Source organism: Euprymna scolopes, chromosome 14 (assembly GCF_053919585.1).
Source record: "Euprymna scolopes isolate OS-2025 chromosome 14, ASM5391958v1, whole genome shotgun sequence".
NCBI classification, from domain to species: Eukaryota; Metazoa; Mollusca; class Cephalopoda; order Sepiida; family Sepiolidae; genus Euprymna; species Euprymna scolopes.
In genome coordinates, this window is record NC_136495.1 from 38,209,823 (window position 1) to 38,224,494 (window position 14,672).

The 14,672-nt window shown below is 30.5% G+C and overlaps 1 protein-coding gene across 9 annotated transcripts in view; it reads left to right on the plus strand.

Annotated features, from left to right (window-relative positions):
* LOC145292962 (kinesin-like protein KIF21A) overlaps positions 1-14,672 on the plus strand; it is a 267,292-nt gene that overhangs the window by 201,697 nt on the left and 50,923 nt on the right. The window lies entirely within an intron of this gene.

Genomic DNA, 14,672 nt, shown 5'->3' on the forward strand with positions numbered 1-14,672 from the left:
CTAATTTTTTTTTTGTTTGCAAGAGGAAATTGTTTTTTTTTTTTTCTGTTATTGATGTTGGCCATTACTTGAAAACAATTTATCTGTTAACAAACCTCTCTGGTAAGATTGTGTCGTGCTTCATTTACAACTTGGCATTCCTTATAACAGAACTGGATGTTAATCTTCCAACAGCTTTTGTGCATATGGCAGAAGTAGACACCATGTTGTCTCTTTGTGCATATTTTCCTTTTTCGCTGATAAATGAGGTGTCATCGAAGCATTCTCGTTAGCAGCAGCTGGCAAACGACGGTATATGTGCCCCTTGTCCTTCAACAATTTCTGGTGGGTGACATCACCAGATTTCTGTTGAAGGCTCTGGGTATTGAAAGGTCTTGTCTAGCAAGTCACCACTTCCTTCATGTTGCAAAAAAAAAACAAAAAAAAACTGAAAGGATAAATTGTCCTGCACTGGTCGCCAACATCTGTATCACTGGGGAGCAACTGTCATTTAAGTGAAAAGAAAGATAACATTTTGGTGACTAATGTTTTTGGATACAGTAAAATTATTTGAAAAATTATACACTCTGATCTTTCACAAGTCTTAACTTACTCTTAATATTTATGTCTGGACAGTACTCTTTGGTAAAGTGTGGCTGATTTTCGAGTTCAGCAATTTCAATCATAAGTCTGAAGGTCAGTCTTTTAACTGCGTGGAGTTGGTAGGGAGCAAAGCAGAGTTTTGGTGATTTTTCAAATTTAGTTATAGACCCAAAGTCCAAGGGTTAGTTCTTCGATGGAGAATCCAAAGGACAAGCAGAACGGAGTCTCTGAAGCTCACTTATATATTAACTTATATGGAGAATTCGCTACCTATACCAATAGAATTCAATTCCTAATTCTCAATAATACATTATCATTTTAACTTGTCATGTTTACTGGTTCTAATGTGCAAGGATCCACTTTTCTGGTACTTGAATGGTCAATGGATTTACAATACCCCACTTTCTTCTTCATGAGACTCCATCTATTACTATTACTCAAACAGGAAGAGACATTTCCCCATAATTGTAAAGGCGTCCTCCAGATTTGTGACAATCACAAATCACCCCTGTTGAACCCATTACCAGCAGATAATTTTAATTGGCCTTTTCAGTTTTGATAAGCAATATTTTTAACATTTGGCATAATTTAGAAAACTCAGTTTGGGGCATTGTATTTTTTTTCTTTTTTCCCCCTTATTTGTATTTGAATAATAACATGCTATAGATTACCCCTGTGAATGATAACAGTTAAGTGCCTAATGTTCTTTGTCTGGACATGGTTCTCTGGTAGTTCAGCCTTGGTGAGAAAGCTGTTTATTTCACAAAAGTTACTTTATCCAGTTTTATCAGCCAGAAAATAACTCAAGTGTTGAGGAAAATCGATATTTCTTATCAATCTTCTTTCTTTTGTGACTTCTACAAGCAATTAACGTAGTTCAAACCTGTTCTTTCTTTGCTTTACATTTTTCGGTTTTTGTCTATGAATCTCAAAATTTCTTTAGCATATCAACCCTTTTTAATCCATCTACATATAAAAAGGGTTCATTTTTTATTTACTGGATACATCAGTTGAGATGAAATTTTTTTAATGCAATAAAATAATTACTGATTAAAATAAAATCAATTTAAATAAGAGAATTATTAAAGTTATTGATTTGGAAATAACTGGAATGTTAATGCAAAAAAAAAAAAAAAAAAAAAAATACAAAACAATTGTTTGAGATTCGAATCCATTAAAATAAAATATTGGACTGAAGGCCAAATGTTTTCCAATAAAATGAAAATAATTTATTTTTACTTTTGAGTTCAGTTAAGATACAAATTTAGCAATCTGTTTTACCTTCCCACATAAATCTAAAAATGGATTGTCTAAAATAAAGAAACCAATAAAAAATTCCGTTTTTAATAATAAAAGCAAAAAGATATCAAATACATATGCTGATTTGACTAACAGTCAATCTCCACTTATTTTTGTTTATTTTTCTTACTGGTATAATGAAAAAGGTTCAGCTTATAAGTATTTTTTTTGTCTAATAAAACTATTAAACTTGAAAAGGGATGTTATAAATCAAGAAACATTTGTTTCTAATGTTTTTCTTGCATACACTTTGCCTTTGACTTGTAAAAATAAGTCCAAGGACATTTGATACCAATAAGAACAGAAGGTGAAAGGTGAGCCTAGTTTTATTCGTACATCAGCTGTTTAACTGGTGCAACACAAAAATATGTATAAAACCTGCTGTTAAAAATTATGCACAAATATCGTCTGTACTTTGTATATTAACTTTGCCTATTTGAGGTGTTTTCCCTACCCTCGTTTCCAGGTGATATGCTGATTTGCTTATTATAACAGTGCCAACAGCAGTAGCCTAGCCATCATTCTGACCACATGTACCTATTTACTATGCCTCCCCACGGGACAGTTAGACACCAGGGTCGTTTTTTAACGTGGAGAAATGGTACAAAAATAAAAAATTGTCTGTCGTGAAGGACTGATCCTCCACTGAAAGAGAACAAGAAATGGAAGTGCAGCATCTGAAGAACAGATGGTATTTATTTGCTCCCCCACTGAGCAAATTAGGCACAAGGCCGATTTTTAATGTGAGGAGTGAAGGGGGAAATGGGGACCAACTCCCCGGGGAGTAGGGGAGTTGGATAGTGACAATTGGTATGAAGGGTTGCCCCTACATTGACCAAGGTCTTATATGTGAGGTTGCCCACACATATGGTCTTTGCTTGCAGTATCTGCCGGAACAGATGGTATTTATTTGCGCCCCCACCGAGCAAATTAGGCACAAGGCCAGTTTTTAATGTGAGGAGTGAAGGGAAGGGGAAGGGAAAAAGGGGACCAGCTCCCGAGAGGTGGGAAATGGGAGCTGGTTAATGGTCAGGCATGTGGGGTTGCCCCCACATCTGGTCTTTGCTAGTCATAGCTAGTCATAGCTTGCAGTATCTGCCGGAACAGATACTACACTTTGATCTTGGCCCAAAGGCCACATGTAGTCTGTTTTGTTTACATAGGGCAGATAACTCTATTTACTTCTGGATTGTAAATATATATAACACAGATACATAGTTTTGAGGAATTAAGGTTGTCAATGTCTTCATATTAATTTTCTTGTAAACTGTAATTCTCTGTAATTACAGATGACGTATGCACACTGACTTGAAAGATAAACTAAACCCCACCCCCACTCAGGTCTAGACTTTCATCTAATAATTGACCTGTGATTAAAGGGTCACATTTAGATAAAGGATCCTCCTCTGTTTAATTTATGCACGCCAGTTTCATAATGTCATCCACTATGCACAATTATTCCCATCTTTGTTTAATGGAAAACATTACTTTTATGACATCATCTCGTTTTGGCATCACCAGATGCGCACAAACAAGTGATACTGAGTTTTAGTCGTATACTATACCTCATCGGTGTAAATGTTTTTTCGTTGATGACCGGCAATATTTTTCAGGTCATATCTTCTAGAAAAAACATTAAAGGACTCCCCACTGGTTTGATGGTTAATATTATTCTGTGACATCTGCTAATGTGCACAGCTATCCTCACCTGTTTTAATGAATGATGTCATCCAGTGTGCAGTGGTACAATCTAAAACAAGATAACAAGATCCAGTAGTAGATAAAAAATTTTATTTTAAGAAATGCTCAACATCAATAATAAATTGGGGAAATTTTAAACTTTAAAATCCCCTTGAAATTTTAAGACTTGATAGTTTTCTTCTAAAATTAGTATTTTTTTTTTCTTTTAAGGAAAACAAACCTTATTTTTTTTTGCATGTTTCTTCAGTTTGCATCCATTGCATGCTATCTTCATCATTCATCAAAAGATGTTTACCTTTTTAATACGAAAAAAAAATGTGTAAAACTGCTGGAAAGTTTAAATTTTATTGGCAATTTCATGACCATCTCATTTATTTAGATTATTCTTTAATCAAGATAATCCTCAATTTATTTTCAAGCATAAATCACATTTCAGCCATCAATAATCTTAAGAATTTTGTATTTTTTGGAAAATTTATAAAATTGTATCGATTGAGTTTTTCTTTTTGATGAATGTTACTGCTTATCAATGCTCAAAAGCCACTCAAGGATGAGGTTGTTGGATGATGAACAATACTATGAGATGAGTGAAAATGATGAGTTCAAATAGTATTGCAACTTTCATGAGGATCCCACAGCAAATTCAAACAGATGATTTTGGGACTTCTAAATACATCAATAAAATGGGTTAATTGCTTATATCTGAAGTTTAATATGTACTAGCAGGGAGACACGACGTTACTCAGGATTGAATGATGATCAACAAAGTTTAATATATACACACATACATACTAATGAATCCTTACTCATCAAAGCCAAAATCATTCAAGGAAAAGGGTTAATGAGGCTGACAGTTGGATGATGAGACGATTGAAAATGAAATGTAAAGAGCAGAATTTTATTAAGTGGGCGGCTTTTTTATTTTTTATTTTTTATATAGGCATTCCCACTTATCAAGGCCCAGAGGCCACTCGAGAATAAGGGTTAAAGAGTGTACAGTAGAAATTGGACAATATAGTAACCGTTAGTAATGGAGATTCGGTAAATTTAACTTATATGGAACGGCTCATCAAAAACTTGTGTACGTTAGACTTGAAGACAACCATATTGTAGTCAGCTGGAAAGCAGAAAAATGGAGGACAATTCCATAGGTGTGCAGTTCTAAGAAAGAAGTTTTGCTTATGGAATCTACGTTTAGGTTTAGGCACAGATAAAGAGTAGGGGAAATTAGTGATAGTGTTTTCTGCTAGACGGGTGTTTCTTGTGAAAGTTTGGCGAGGAGGGGGACCATAGAATGGAGCTCAGCTGAGCACTTGCCATGAAAATAATGATAAAGCAAACACGCAACATCTCTTCTGTGAGAAAGAGGTTGCAGGGGAGAGAAAAGGACCCCCCCCCCCACAAGTCTATTTTGAACTCTATCAAGACAGGATAAGTCCTTTCTAGCAACTCCTGCCCAGATGTGGCAATAGTGCTCCATCCTTGGACATACCTGGCTCTTATATTATATTCTTGAAAAGAATTTAACATTGGACTTTAACAAAAAAAAGCCTACCATATTGTAGTCCATCAGGAAGTAATCTAATGGTATTGTTTTTCATAGATGGAAAGTTCTTGAAAAGAAACTTTGTTCATGGATGTTCTATTTAGTTATAGGTACAGATGACTAAAGGAACATTCTTTACAGTGATCGTAGCTAGACAACCTTTTGCTGGAAATATTTTATGGAAGTGGAAGGCCAGAGATTAGAGCTCTGTCTATCTTCTAGGAAAATGATAGAGTAAAGAAAGACTGGCAGTGATCATTTTGTGGAAAATGACTTTAGGGAAGACAAATTATCTACTCCCACTAGATTTCAAAGTTGCTTTTGTACTCTATCAGGGCAGGAAAGAATGCCACCTCCCCAGATGTGGCAACAGTACTCATCTTAGGACGTATCTGGCTCTGATACAGGTGAAAGATTGTATCAAGAATGAAGTGCATTCTGGAGCGATAGAATAAAGTTAGTATACCAAGAATTACTAATGGGAATATATATTTAATCTTTTGCTTACTTTTAATATATATTTAATATATATTTAATCTTTTGCTCAATTTTAATGTTTCCATGTGATGAGTATTAATACATAATAACACATTAAGAATTTCTGTCAATTTTTTGTGAGAAAAATATTTTATTTTAGCCAATGGAAATGAAATCTTTAGATTACCCACAACTAGTAAATTCATTCATATTAAAGATGAATTTAAAAAAGAAAAAAATATTAAGGTTTATATATATATATATATATATATATATATATATATATATAACATTATGAATTAACTATTCACATTTTAATTCTTTAAATTGACTTTTATTCATCCCAAACAAGGTATATTTCCACTGATGTGTAAGGAGCTACAGTGATAGGAGTCAAATATTTTTAAGGGCTGAACAGCAAGATGTTTGTTCACATATAGATTTAAATTTTTGCATATTTGTATGGTTGAGTGCAGGAAGGGGATTCTAAAAGTGGTCCGAAGAAAGACACTCGGTAGAAAAACAAATTGAAGAAATTTGATAAAACTTGCATAATTTTAATCATTTTAATACTGCTGTTTTGATATAAATTTGAAAATATGGAAGCTGAAAAGTGTAATTAAATCCCTTTGTGAACAGATGCCAGGCCACATTGCAATACACTATATCAAAATTAACATTTGACCCCAAAGTTTTAGTATACTAATAAAAATAACAATATTAAAAAAAAAAAAAAGTATACACACTTTTTTGTTTAGGTTTAACTAAATGAGGTTTTAAATAAAAACCGTATAAAACAAACTTAGAATTATACATTTATGGTCTGCCATAGTTGTGGATAATTGCACCTATATTTACTAGTCTTATGGACATGTTGTATATTTTAGCTCACCACGATAATTTTAAATATTGACTAAAAATTGAGATTAGATTGATATTTGATTTATGCAATTTATTAGTATTTCTGAAGAAATATAAGAACAATTCTATTGAGATTTTTTAAATTGTATTTGTTTTGAACAAATCTTTATTTTTTTTTTCACTAAACATTGACTTAATACAATCTTAAATAAAATTAACTGATGAAATGTAATTTTGCTTTTGATTTGGTCTTTATTTTTTATTTTATTTTTATTTTTATTTTATTTATTTATTTATTTTTTTTTTTAGATGAAAAAAAAAAACACTTTAAAAATTGCTTAAAATATGTGTAAGACACTTTAATAGTGACGTACAGTTTAAAATGTTAGGATAACATATTCTGAAGAAATATGAAAAAATGCGCTTAAAAAACACTATTCAGATAATCCCCCTGAATATGTTCACTCGGCATTTAACTATTTAATGCAGGATGATTTCCCCCCTCCCCTTAAAAAAATGCCACCCATGAAATTGTTTAATCCTCTCTGCAATTGAATCATATTTGGTACAAATAAACTATGACTGACTCGTCCAAGTTTCAGTCATAAATGACTAACAGTCTTTGTTTTAATTGCTGTTCAGTGATGAACATACCTACGTACACCGTTCAAGATTATTAATAACTCTGACACACTCCACTCTTGTCACTGCTCTCATTCTGTCTGTGATGGCCCTCTTCAATTCAGTAATAATCTTTTAGATTGTTTTGATAGACATTATCTTTGTAATAACTCCTCAAATAAAAATCTAAGGTCCGGTGAATGTGATGCCCATTCAGGATCACACCTAGTGTCCCTGCATATCATCGAATGGTAAAGACTGTTAAGCATTCAGATTGAAACTTTGTGGACGTCAGGCATAGAATGAAGTTTTTGTACCAATTTTTTTTTATAGATTGCAGAAATGATTTTAAATTTTATTAACAATTCTGTGACATGTTTTTGAAAGGGTGGGGGGGATCATCCTGTATTAAAGTTAACTTATTTAGCATTTGAACTTGCAGCTCTTGATACGTTTGATTGACTGATTTTCTGACATGGATACCATGACTGCTCTGTTGATTCTTTTGTGCATGCTGCATGTTGTAGAGAAGCTTGCATATTGATCTGTCAACCTTTCTAATATTGATGAAAATGAGATTGTCTTCACAGATTTAGTTTTGACATTTTTCTATGTTTGCTTTACCCACGATTTTGTGTAGTTGCTTGCATAAGAATGATCGAATTCAATATTAACAAATAATTTGGAAAATAAAACTAAACACTTGAAATGAAAAACATACAAAAATGGAAGGGAAAAAAAAGGATTGGTTTTAATTTTGTATTTCATGAATTTGTGTTCATTCTTTACATTTAAGTCGGAAATATTTTGAACCTGGTTTGGATCAATCATGTTTATTATACAGGAAAAATGGATATTTTTTATGCTGAATAATTTTAATAGTACTGTTTGAAAGATAATTTCTTTTTTTAAAGTTTATAACATTTCAGTATTGGCTAAAAAATTGCACAAAAGCAAAATATTGATTTCAATTGTTTAAATCCGTGTTTATTTACCTAATCTCAGCACACCGGGAGAAGCGTCATTGGTCTACAAAAAAATGAAAATTTTTATTTTATTTGAAGAAATATGTTTATGAAATTATAAAAATAGTTTATTTTAAAAATAAGTTTATTTAATTTTATACAATAAACATGTTTATGAAAGGATAAAAATAAAATTTTTGAAATCAAAATAACAATTTCAAACCTCATAAAACGTCTCTGATACATATTTCAAAAATAGTTTAAAATGTTTCAAAAAGTGTTTTCAATATTTAAAAATAAACTTAATTCTTAATTAAAATAAGACTGTAAAAGCTTTTCAATGACTATTAAATATAGAGAAAGATCATAAAAACAAAAAAAAAATAGTACATGCACAAGGGAGATATAGGTGTGAGAGAAAAAAGTAAACCAACTGAATTGCCTTGTCACCACTTCTGGTAGAGCTACACCGGAAGTTAGATTATAACCATTTTTTTTTTTTTTTTTTTTTTTTTTTTTACACCGCCTCCTTCACCCTTCAAACGTGAGACTAAATTCTTAAACTTAAACAGAACAAGTAGAAAGAATAATAAAATATTACAAGTAACCAAAAAAAAAATCTTAAAATGAATAATTTAAAAAATTGGCTTAATATATATTCACCATTCATTTCTTATGAACCATATTAAAGTTATTGCCCCTGAATTAATTATCTTGGGCAAATTTCTAATTAAAAAAAACAAAACAAAAAAACAAAAAAAAAGACTTCCTCCACGCATATACTAGATTCAAATGGATATTTATCTTTCTGGCGCTGGATTTTGAACTGAGTGAACGTGTTCCATCTTGCTCTACTTTTTTACATGTTCATGACTCTGATGTGTTTACCATCACATGTCTTATTTACGGGTCGCAACTATCATTCAAATTAATGTTCAATCATGTCCTTTTTCTTTTAGTCTCAGCATTTATTCTTGAAACCGTTCCAAGATTATATCTATGTTATTTACTTATGTATGCTTCTCTGAATTGGTTTCCCATGCATTTCTATTGTGGTTAGAGACTTTTGTTATGTCTAGTTTTTGACCCTTTATTTTTTTTAACCTTTTTATGTTTTATTTTCCCTGTATATTTCAACCTTGTTATTTATGAAAACAACCTATTCAACATCGCAGCTCTCCTGTTGGAGCCCTTTTAACCCACTATAAAAAATTTTTAAAATAAGAATCACATATGCTAATTTTATAAAATTGACAAAATCATAGAAACTTGAGCAAAATTCTATTTTTGTCTTAAAAAGTATGTACAAGCAGTGAATTACTGGCACAGGTCTCATTCCATTTTTATTAATTCAATGAACAGTAAGAAAGGGAGATAAGTCAGTTTTGTACTTGAATTTTCTGTTAGTAATTTAACACCTCACATAGCCATTTATTTTAACTTTTTCATTTTGTTATTTGTACAATGGGCGTAAAAGTTTAGAAAACTGGCATCAATCATATTTAATAATTGTTTTCTTTAACCTTCTGATCACAAATATTGCAAAATTATGACAAATCTACCACCTTTAATAATCGTAAATCTCTATTGGCATCTAAAAACAGCCTTGTTAGCTCGCACCATGTTCATAAAATCCTGGGGAATTCTGGGATGTATAGTTTTGTATCGCAATATGCAAATTAGTCAAATTTTACAATTTGTGTATAGTCCTACATATATGCTGCAAATGTTAGAGACATTGTTTAAGTAATGAATTTGGTTTTCTGACAGCATTTAAATTTTAAGATATTTTTTATTTAAATCTTCAAACGACTTTTATCTATATGATTTTCTAAGTCTAACAAGGACTTTTCAGCATTCTTGGTTTCAGAGCCTCACTGCATTAACCATTTTACTGATGTAATTTCACCTTTAATTCTTTAAAACACCCATAATCTACCATGTTTTTAAACCACCAGGAATTGTCAGAAACTTAAACAAGTATGACATGCACATAAATTTTATTTCATAGAAATAAACTGGTGTTTGTTTACCAACACAAATGTTATTTGAATTTCCCTGTGAAACTCTAACTAGGTTTAGATTTAAGTAAAATAAGATTTCAAAATAAAGAGATCGCCATAGTGTAAACAAATTGGTGGCGCACATACAGATATCTGTTGGCCACTGATAAACTACTCTGGCAACAGCAGTATTATCAAGTTCCTTTCGATTTTTTAAATTTTGTTTTTTACCCTCTTCAATTAAGAGATGCTGGACTATCAGTTGTCAGAAAATTAATACTTGTATTAAATTTTTTCAAATTTTTTCACGGCAAACTATTTATGCTTTAATTTTTAAAAATATATTATAAATTTTTGTGAAGGCGTTATTTTGATGGCCAATGATTTTAATTTTAATTTTCAGCAATTTTTTATTTTTTTTCTTATTGAACAATGAAGTTGGATATAAAACAAACCAAACCAGTCCTCTGCATTTGAGTCCTCTTCAGAAAGGGTTTTACACATTAAATTATTGTTACATGAATTTGATTGTAAATTTATCCAAAATTATATTTTAGGTGGCTTTTGAAAATGTAAGGGATTTTATTTCAAATTCTAATAAATTAAAATCATGTACTTACCTTGTTTACCAGAGATTTCGTTCCTTTGCTAATTATACTAAATGTTTACTAATCTGTTTAAATACTGATTTTTTATTTATTTTTTTTTATTATAATTTTGTCTTGAAGTATTTTTTTTTTATCAGTTAAATTAATTTTTTTTTTTTTTTTTTTTTTTTTTTTTTTGAGAGTGTATATACAAACTTTCATATGGAATGTTTAAATAAAAACCTGTAATGCTTGTTGTTGATGTATAGATACCCCCCCCCTCTGAAAAAAAAATTTCATCCATGGAATCATTAATAAAATTCACAATTCTTTTCACAATCCAACCATATATGGTACACAAAATGTCCAACTGTCTTTGTTTTTATTGCTGTTTAATAAGCACACTTGGATGACATGCACAAATGACTTGAACATTCAGTTCAGTAATCTTTGGATTGTTTTGATTGACATTAGCTTTGAAATAACAACCTAGGAGGTTAAGATTGAACAGTATTAAAACATTATTGGGCATTCTTAACTGAAAGTTGGACAAGTTGAGTATAAACTGAAGTTCTTGTATACCAAATATGGTTGGATTGTAGAAAGGATTGTGAATTTTAACAATTCCACTGGTGACAGCTTTTAAAAAATTCAGAGGTAAGGTCATCCTGTATTTATATTTTAGGAATGCTGGTGCATGAATTTTTAACTTGTTCAAAGTAATACAAGTTCAAGTCTCATAAAAAGTTGACCTTTCTATTACTTAAAAATACATGTTCATTTGGATATATTTAGCAGTTTTTGTCATTTTGGTCAAACATTGATATCTTTTTATTCAAATTTTTTTATAGAATTAAATGTGAATAATTTTCTATTACATAAGGTTTAAGTTTTCTAACTTAGGTTTCCGAAATTGTCATTTTCAGTTTAATTTATAATCCAATTTAAATAGCCTATTTTGTCTTTATTTTGACTAAAAAAAAAAAAATGAAAGTTTATCACCAAGAAGTTAATTTTGTAAAAATGAATGTTAGATATTTTTTCTCTGCTTGAAAATCTGACTTGCATAAATTTGATTTCCATTTGATTTTTACTGTTTCTCATACACATGAACAGTAAGGATCGTGGAAATTTAATAAATTTCTACAATTTAGATTATCAAGTATGAAAAATTCCCAAGTTTTGTTGTATATCTAAGATAATAAATTTTAATTTTCAAAATCATAAAAATTAAAATATAACTAAAAAGAAACTTAAAGTGTAGGGATTTTATTTTCCTAATATTACCAACTTGATTTTTTTCTAGAATTATATTTAATTTTAAATATACAAGTTGATTACTATGGATTTATTTTCCTCAAATTGAAGTATAGAGGTTTTTTTGGGTTTTTTTAGTTCGGTTATAACTACAGATTTAGCTCTAATTACACTTTGCAACCTTCAAAAAAGTAAAAAAAAAAATAAATAAAAAAAATCTGGCCATTTTGTCGAATTAGGTTTTTTTCCAAATTTTCACTTTAGAAAATTTTGTAAAGAATCCTAATGATGTGAGTGAACATGGCAAGGGATTCCATCAGGATATTTCAGTGATGGGGAATCATTTTAAAGGAAAATAGAACCCTGGCATGTTGGCAGACTACTGCTGGAATATAAAAAGGGAGGATGGCACTCAACACAAGAGGCCTAAGAGTTTAAATGTTTAAACTGACAATTTGTGTTTTTTTTATTCATAGCCAACAAAATATGATTTATATTACATGATAAAAGTGCCTAATCTAGAGAAATAAGGGTCAGATTTAATATTAGGATGTTTTTCTTAGACCAAAACAGGTCTTGTATTGCATGTACTTTTTTTTTTTTTTTTTTTTTTTGTTTACCTCAAATTACAAATTTGAGGTTAAAAAAGTGTTACTTTGGATGATCTTTACCATAGCAATAAAAAAATCAATTTTGATTAGAAAATAGTTGTCTTATCAATAGTGCTGTGACAACAGAATATTCTTTTCATTCTCGGGTATATATCCGACACACACACTTAATCACCCGAGAACCACATCTGTCTATATAAAAACATAAGATATAAGCGGATATATACTCAAGAGTCAAAATGATGAAAAGAATATGCTGTTGTCACAGCCCTACTTATCAAACAATCTCATAATATCAAATTATCTCATAACTTAAGTATTATCATAAAAATACAATAAAAAATCTTTAGTTAAGATAATGAAATTTTAGGTTTTTGATCATACCTTTGCAGATATTTGTTTGCAAAATTATTTTTTAGGAATAAATAACACTAGTTTCATTCCATTTTTTTTATTTTAGTTTTTTATAATCTTCTTTATGCTAAGAAAATCTGAAATCTTTCAACAAAAGTATAAAACATTTTAAAAATAAGCACGGAATTAACAGTTGGAAATTGCAAATGAATTAGTAAATTAGTCTTTGAAAAGTGAGAATTGGGCAGTTAACCTTACTATTACAGATACAAAAACAATGCTAACAGTTTATGACTTTTTCCTTAATCCTATTTCCGTTATTAAGCAGTCGAAAACAATTTTATTGATATGTCTAAAAAATAAACTGTATCTTTTATGTAAACATCTCTAAATAAGAACTGTCATAATTGTTTTTGAATTTTTATTTTGTGTGTATAATAAATGCTGATCTATCAATTTAAAGATTAACTATTTTTGTTATTAGTGAAAGTAATGTATTTTCTAAAGCTACAGATTTGATAAGTATCAGGATATAAGTAAAATTATCTGTTTTTAAGACCTAATAAAATAAAAAAACTTGTTTTAAGGTGAATGTAGTCACCATTTTTTCTGACCTCTTTTCATTTAAGTTTTTTAATGCCACCTATAAAAAAATTCTTCAGTTTTTTAGTTCAAAACATTCTTTGACATAAAGAATGGCTAGGACAGACTTTCAATTCAAATTTAAAATGGAAGATTTATATCCAATCTTTTGCTTAAGTTGTAACAAAAATGTTTGAATCAATCTATTGTTGTAGAAGTACCTATTTCCTCGTGCAATCCTCTACCTATTGAGTCCAATATCTAACAATACATTTGAAAGTTCATGTTACATACACAAATGTTCAAAGTTCAAATTGTTCTTTTATGAAAAGGAGAAAAATAAATTACTGTGAGAATGTGTTGTGGGAGACATTGTAACATGTTAACTCATTGTTGTCAATTAGGCATCTGTCCTGTTCTTCTATCAGCACAGTTTTAATTCTTTAATAATTTAAGACGCATTGTTGTCTGATTGATTCTTACATGACCAAAGTTCCTTGGTCCCATAACTCCCCACCAAAAGAAATAGATACAAAATATTACATTTCTGAATTTTTGAGATGAGTATTAATTATTTGGATTCCTCGGACTACTGTTCTCATCTTGAATGTGATTTGCACAATGTTTTGGTTGATGTAACCTCCGACCATCTTAAGGTGTATCTTGTCGAACTCTGGAATTTGGATGGAGTTTCGAACGGAAACTTTTATTTACTTCACGGGGGTAGCATGCTTTTGTTTCGTCAGTCATGACTGGATAGAGGTCCAAAGTAATTCGTAATTGTATTTTTCGGTTGCCCACACTGAGAATTGAACCTTCAACCGCCAGGAGAATATCTCTTTTTACAATTGATTTTTTTTTTTTTTTTCATAAAGTACTCTAACCACTGTGCCACAGACCCAAAATGCAGTAGGCTCAATAAAATGGTTTGTAATTGCTTTAGATACATCCTAAAATAGAATACTAGTCTCATCTGGTGAGCTACTGCACAGATCACTCTTTCTCACCTTTAGTTAAAGATCCACTTCACAATCTAGTGGAGGATAATCTCTTGTTCTCTACACCTCACTTTATCCTAGAAGTGGTATTTCTTAACTTTCTCTGTTCTATTTGTATTTCTGTGGAAAGTACTCGACTGAGCTTCAATCTCTGGTTCCACTTTGTAAAATTCATACAGCTAAAACTCTTCTTTCCACAACTGCAGAGAGCTTTTTCTTTGTGTGACT